Source organism: Grammomys surdaster, unplaced genomic scaffold (assembly GCF_004785775.1).
Source record: "Grammomys surdaster isolate TR1022 unplaced genomic scaffold, NIH_TR_1.0 343, whole genome shotgun sequence".
Taxonomy (NCBI): domain Eukaryota; kingdom Metazoa; phylum Chordata; class Mammalia; order Rodentia; family Muridae; genus Grammomys; species Grammomys surdaster.
The window spans coordinates 326,894-332,858 of NW_021604762.1; the positions used below are offsets into that span (position 1 = coordinate 326,894).

Sequence of the window (5,965 nt, forward strand, 5' to 3'; positions counted from 1 at the left end):
GAGGGGAGGGAAAAGGAAGGAAAGGGTAAGCTCTGCTCCCTCATAGAGGAAAATAACCCACAGAAGTTTTGCTGAAGAAATTTTGATTTTATGTCCATTTTATGGACATTATACAACACCGTAGAAACAGCCCAAATCCTGAAGTGCTCTTGGGATGGCATGTAGAGAAGAAACTCATATTCAAGATTTGGAGGAGTTTGATACATGAGTTATTTCTAAGGAGCCAATTCTGTAGTCACAGGAATAATGTATCGCTAAATGTTTGACACAAGATCACTGATTGCTGAGGTTGTCATGGTGCATGGTTGACATACTATGCGTATGTAGTAGATAGCCAAATACTGTTTGTTCAGTGAGCAAAGCAGCGGTACCAAACAACATGTGGAGGAAAGTCTTAATTGGAAGGAGATCTTGCAGTGTGACAAGGTAGCATCTGGTTTTGAAAAGGAACAACCTAGTTTCTGAATTGAAAAAGAGCAGTGAAGGTTATATAATGAACAAATCTATGGTGTTGACATACTTAATAGAAAAACTTGGAAAAGAATTACCTGATCTAGACTATTATAAGGTCAATTTTACTTTGTAAAGAACAATTCTCCATAGGCTAAAACTCTCATACAAAGGTTAATACATTGTACTGGGAACCGATTGACAAATTGGATTATTCTGAAGGTAGCAGGGTTTTGATTCTGTCCTTGGGATGGATCTTTTTGGTTGATCATGAATGATTAGTTAAGCATAAACTATATTGTTGCATAGGGTGTGTTTAAAGTCTGCCAGAGTTAAGTCATGAGCCCTGTTTACTGTTGAAAGCATCCTAGTCTCAATGCAAAGGAAATCACTATGTTTTTTGTCAGCTAATTAAAAAAAAAATGTTTACTTCCTTGATTGTACTTTTTTCTGTTTTGTAAGTATAATCTCAGTACACTCGCTGTTGTAGTCTTGCTGTGATGGACCTGAGCAGGTTGTTTTGGAGAAGGACTGTAGAAGGCTTTTGGAACCTTGGTCTAGACAGACAGAGTGTTGAGCGCTCAGAGCTTACTGTGCTGCTCTGTGGAAACTTGGTGTCAAGACTTTAGACAGATAATGCCTGAGAGGCTCCCACATGGTACTGGGTTTGAAAGCATGAAGGGGTTATGGAGAACAGCTGAGGCTTAACACTGTCAGCAGCCAGGAGAGGCCACTGGTGAAGGGCTCAGTCTTGGTTCTAGTGGATCCCAGCATAAGAAGAAGCCAACATAGGGGACAGTGTCAGCTTCTGGGTGGAGGCAGCCTGAGCCGGAAGATCATGAGTGTGTTCTAGATACCAGACAGTGAGCTGCCGGATTTGGTTTCTAATGCTGCATGTTGGGTTTTGGTTTGATCTGATTGTGATTGTGCTGTGGCTCTTCCCTTGTGCAATAAGAGTGTATGTAACTCTTTAGGGTTTATAGGAGCCTACAGTTCTGAGATTAGCTGGAGGAAATGGGTTGCTAAAGGGTGAGTCTTGAGGGTTTACAGCTCAGCTTGGTTTCAGTCAAGCTCTCTGCTTGCTAGTGGGCACCATGTGAGAAGCCTGTGCCCCGAAACCATGGCCCAAACAAAGTATTTCTTCCTTGAGTTGACTCTGTCCATTATTCTGTTAGTGATGAGAAAAGTAAGTTAACAGAAAAGCTATCAAAGCTGTGTAGCTGCCTACTGTGGGTTTCTCTAACAGAGGCCACTTAAAACAGGGTTGAGCTTAGTTTTAGATGGAGAAGTCTTTAGCCAAGTAAAAATCCATAGGTGGCTGTTTTGTCCAGGGTTAGCTACAGCATCTCCTTCCTGTGCTTTTTTGTGCCATCTCCTTGTTACTTTCCTTGATATAGTATTTGTTCCCCCGTCTTGAGTCAAGGTACCTTGTGATTCCCAACAATCAATTATGATTGATTCCCAACAATCAATTATGATGAGATGGTGATGGATGGCCCGGTCATGCAAAGCAGTTCCACTTTCTTCTCAATGGCAGGAGTGCTTGCACCTGAAGCCCTTCACCACTATGTAAGAAGTTTGACTACTTGAGGTAGCCAGGCTGTCTGGTAGCCAAACCACATGGAGAGGCACCACAGTTGGCAGATACCTTGGAGTCATTGCAGCCTGAACACCAGATATGTGAGTGAAATAATGTTGGACTCTTCAAAGCTAAACTAGCTGAACACCGAATGATCTCAGTGGCTTGAGAGCAGATTCCATTCTGATGGTGTACATGTTTCTAACCCTCAGAATTGTGTGCATGGGTCAAATGCTGGGTTGTTTTTATTTGATTTTTTTTAGCTTTCGAATTTTGGAGTAGTTAAGGATGTAAGTTGGAATGTAGGTAGGCAGTGAAACAAGAATCTGTAGGAGGGTGGGAAAGCTGGGAATGGGAGCAGAGCCACCACGGTTTAGTTCCCTGCAGGAGAGAGAAGATCAAAGGACTGAGAGAAAACTCTGGAATTTTGAGGAGTGGGGCCTTTACACCTGGCCACCAGTTACTGTAGGTTACCACCTGTGTAGGTTACCTGTGAGTGTGTGGATGAGGATGTGTGGAAGTCATCTGCCAAGAACTGGGCAGCCTGGTGGAATGTGCTAAGGACCACACAGGTCTGCCCTCGGCTCAGCTTCACCTCAAGTGAGGACAGACAGAGCTTGGCATTTTGTTATTAATTGTGGTGTGTGATGTGGTCTGATTTCTTCAAGAGTGTCTAAAAGTCACTGTGCAGTTCCTTGAATCTTTCCCAAATGAGTACTCTAGTCCCATCCTGATTCTCTGGTAATGTTTTCTGAATCTTAATATGGTACATTTTCCGAAATCCCCTCACTTTTGAGAATGGGGTCTCACTGTGTATCCCAGGCTGGCCTTGAACTTGCAATCCTACTGCCTTAGCCTCCCCATTTGTTGGTAAGATTATGGGTCTGCACTACCACACTCATCTTCTCAAGATAGCTTGAAGCTATATGATTTTGTGAAATGGAATTCACCTTTATAGCAAGAGGAGAGAAAGACTAACCATTTTAGTTATGACGATTCACAGGGCTTTTGTCCATGTTGAAGACACGGCAACTGTTTCTAGGGTCAGAATGACTTATGTAAAACTAAGACTTGTTCTGTGGTATATAGCATTCTAATCACTAACCACTTCAAGTGATTTACCCACATCTAAATGCAATCCTGGAAAATCACCAAGTCTTAGACAGTTTTCCCTTTGGAGAAATGAGACATTTCCTTCATTGCTAAAGACTTCTAATTTATATTTTATGAAGACAGGTGTCATAGAGCTTCATTAAAATACTATTACTAGATGAAAGAGGGATGCTCTTATTACAGGATAACTAGAATATATCAAGTATTTCCTTTATCAGTTGTAGTCAGAAGATAGTCTCTGTGCTTATGTTGTAAGAGGAGCCTGCCATATTCTGGTGTTGAAGTGTATCAGACACCTCTATCTCACCATTTCTTTTTATTACTACCTTTTTATTACTTTAAATTTTTAGAGTTTCTTTCTGCCTACATTCTCACCAGCATTTGTTGTTCTTTTCTTAAAGATTTATTAATTATTTATTTTTATATATTATGAGTATTTTGCCTGCGTGTATAGATGTGTACAATAAGCATGCCTCATATCCAGAGAGACCAGTGAAGGCACTGATCCCCTGAAACTGCAGTAACAGCTGGTTGTGAGCTGCCACGTGGTGCTGGGAACTCAGCCTGGGTCCTCTGCAAGAACAGTAAATGACCTTCACCCTGAGCCCTGGCTCCAGCCCGTGTTGTTGTTCTCTTAATGACTGCCGTCGTCTTTGGGTTGAGGTCTCAATGTTGTTTTAATTTCCATTTCTATGATGGCTAGTAAGACCACTTCCCTATTTCATAGGTTCTATTTATTTTTTCTACTCCGTTGGCGTGACCCTGGAGGCATGTATTTCACTCCGTTCTCCACCCTTCCCTCCACCTAGCAGCACCTGTGCATAGCTTTCTCCTGCAGACCCTTCTTGATTTGTTTATTTCTGACTTCAGTAACTTTCCTGGCTGAAACATGACTGTCTTTGTTCTTTATCTTTGTTCTTTGTCAACTGAAACTTGAATAATCAGAAAAACTACCACTAACATGCTGCTGCTTTGACAAATGGATTATTTATTTTGTTGCTTCCCCCCAAACTTCCTATAAATGTTGGCTAGAGCTTGTGACTTTTTTACTTGACTAGTAGATTATTTATATTTTATATTTAATGTTTTTTGAAAGTATTTTCTTATATCTATTTTTGAAGGATATTGTATTTTCATTGCTGTTTTAAAGCATTAAAATTTTTCATTCATCTCAGTTTTTCTCCATGTCAACCTTGCTTTTGTTTATTGTTAGGCTCGTTGTTTAGATCTGTCACCTGAGAATGGAAACCATCCTTCAAACCATAAAAAGTCATGTCTTTCTTTTGTTAATTGGGCATTTCAGAGCTATTTGACAGTAGGTGGTATTATTCAGCTTTTTTTATAAATTCCACAGGAAAGTGCCTGATTTTCACAAAGTTTATGGAACTGTGTGGACTTCTGCATGATCTTTCTTTCAGGCACTGTTTTATGGGAGTGAAGCACAAGGCCAGTCCAGAGCCATCCTCTGTGTGCAGGTTTGACTGTGCTCTGGGTACTCTAGCTCAGGCCTGTGTGTGGAGTCAGCAAAAGACTCATTGTTAAACAATGAACTCAGAACTCAAGAAAAATTGATGTGGTTCCCGCTGCCCCCCATTTAACATTCTGTGGTTATTTCTCCTGATTTTTTTTGGCAAGTGTTTGTATGTGTCAAACTGTGCCACATCAGCCTTAAGTTTATGCTTTATATAAGTCAGCTAAGAATTAGAAAGAAGTATTTATAATCAAATTGTATTCTCTATTTCCAAATACAGATTTGCTTGTATGATCTCATTTTAATCCCCAGCAGTGTTCCCAGGGCCTGCTCTCTTGTTTTGTGTATGAATGGAGTCCCAGAGCCTGAATGACAAGGCTGAGGTCAGAGACCTGGGCAGTCAGGGACCTAGTGTGCAGATCTGCAGCTTCTGCATTCATGCTTTTGCCACTGCAGCATGCTCCGAACTGACTTCTGTCCTTACTACAGTGTACTAACAGTGTGCTTCCCTGTAGAAGTCGGGAAGCGGGAGTCCCCACAGTGTCTGCTGCTCATGGTGGGAGCTAGGCAGGGGTGAGGACCATCCTGGTATGGCTGAATAGGAAATAAAGATCACCAACTGCTGAGGACTACTGCTGCACAGCAGCGGAAAGGCGGTGGGTGGCTGGCTCACATCTGACTGGGGACTGTAATTTCTTTAACAAATTACAGGGAAATTAATTTATAAAGAGAAATGATTTATTGTGGCCCATGGTTTTGGAGGGTTCTACTTCATTATCTTTGTTGTTTTATTGGCCCTGATGAGGCAATGTATCCTGGTGGGAGCATGTGTCACCTCAGACAGAAGGCAAAGGAGAAGAACGGGAAGAGGCTGGTCCACTCAGTCCTTAAATACCATGGCTCCTGTAACCTGAAGACTCCTATGAGGCCCCACTTCTTTAAAATTTCCACCATCTCTAAATAGTGCCAGACTGGATCCAGACCACATCAGAAAGCTAATCCAAAAGCTTTCCTTAATGTGTAGCGATCTCTTAGATGCTCCAAAAAAAAAAAAAAAGTAGCTTGTGATTGATTGTTTTGTTTATGGGATGGAAATCATAAGCAGAAGCTGGGATGGAAATCATAAGCAGAAGCTGGTGAAAGTAGGGTTAATAGTCTGTTTCATAGAGATGGAGGCTGCTTCTTTAAGTGAGGAGACTAGTTGTTTGTTGTTGTTGTTGGGGGTGGTGGTGGGGTGTTGGGATTGAACCCAGAGCTATGGCAAATGTTTTTTCCACTGAGCTGTGTCTTTAGCTAATTGAGGATTCTCTCTCTCTCTCTCTCTCTCTCTCTCTCTCTCTCTCTCTCTCTCT

General features: G+C 41.6%; 1 protein-coding gene across 2 annotated transcripts in view; it reads left to right on the forward strand.

Annotated features, from left to right (window-relative positions):
- The window catches only part of Babam2 (BRISC and BRCA1 A complex member 2), a 364,624-nt gene that overhangs the window by 56,223 nt on the left and 302,436 nt on the right, over window positions 1-5,965 (forward strand). The gene's annotated exons all lie outside the window — the stretch shown is intronic.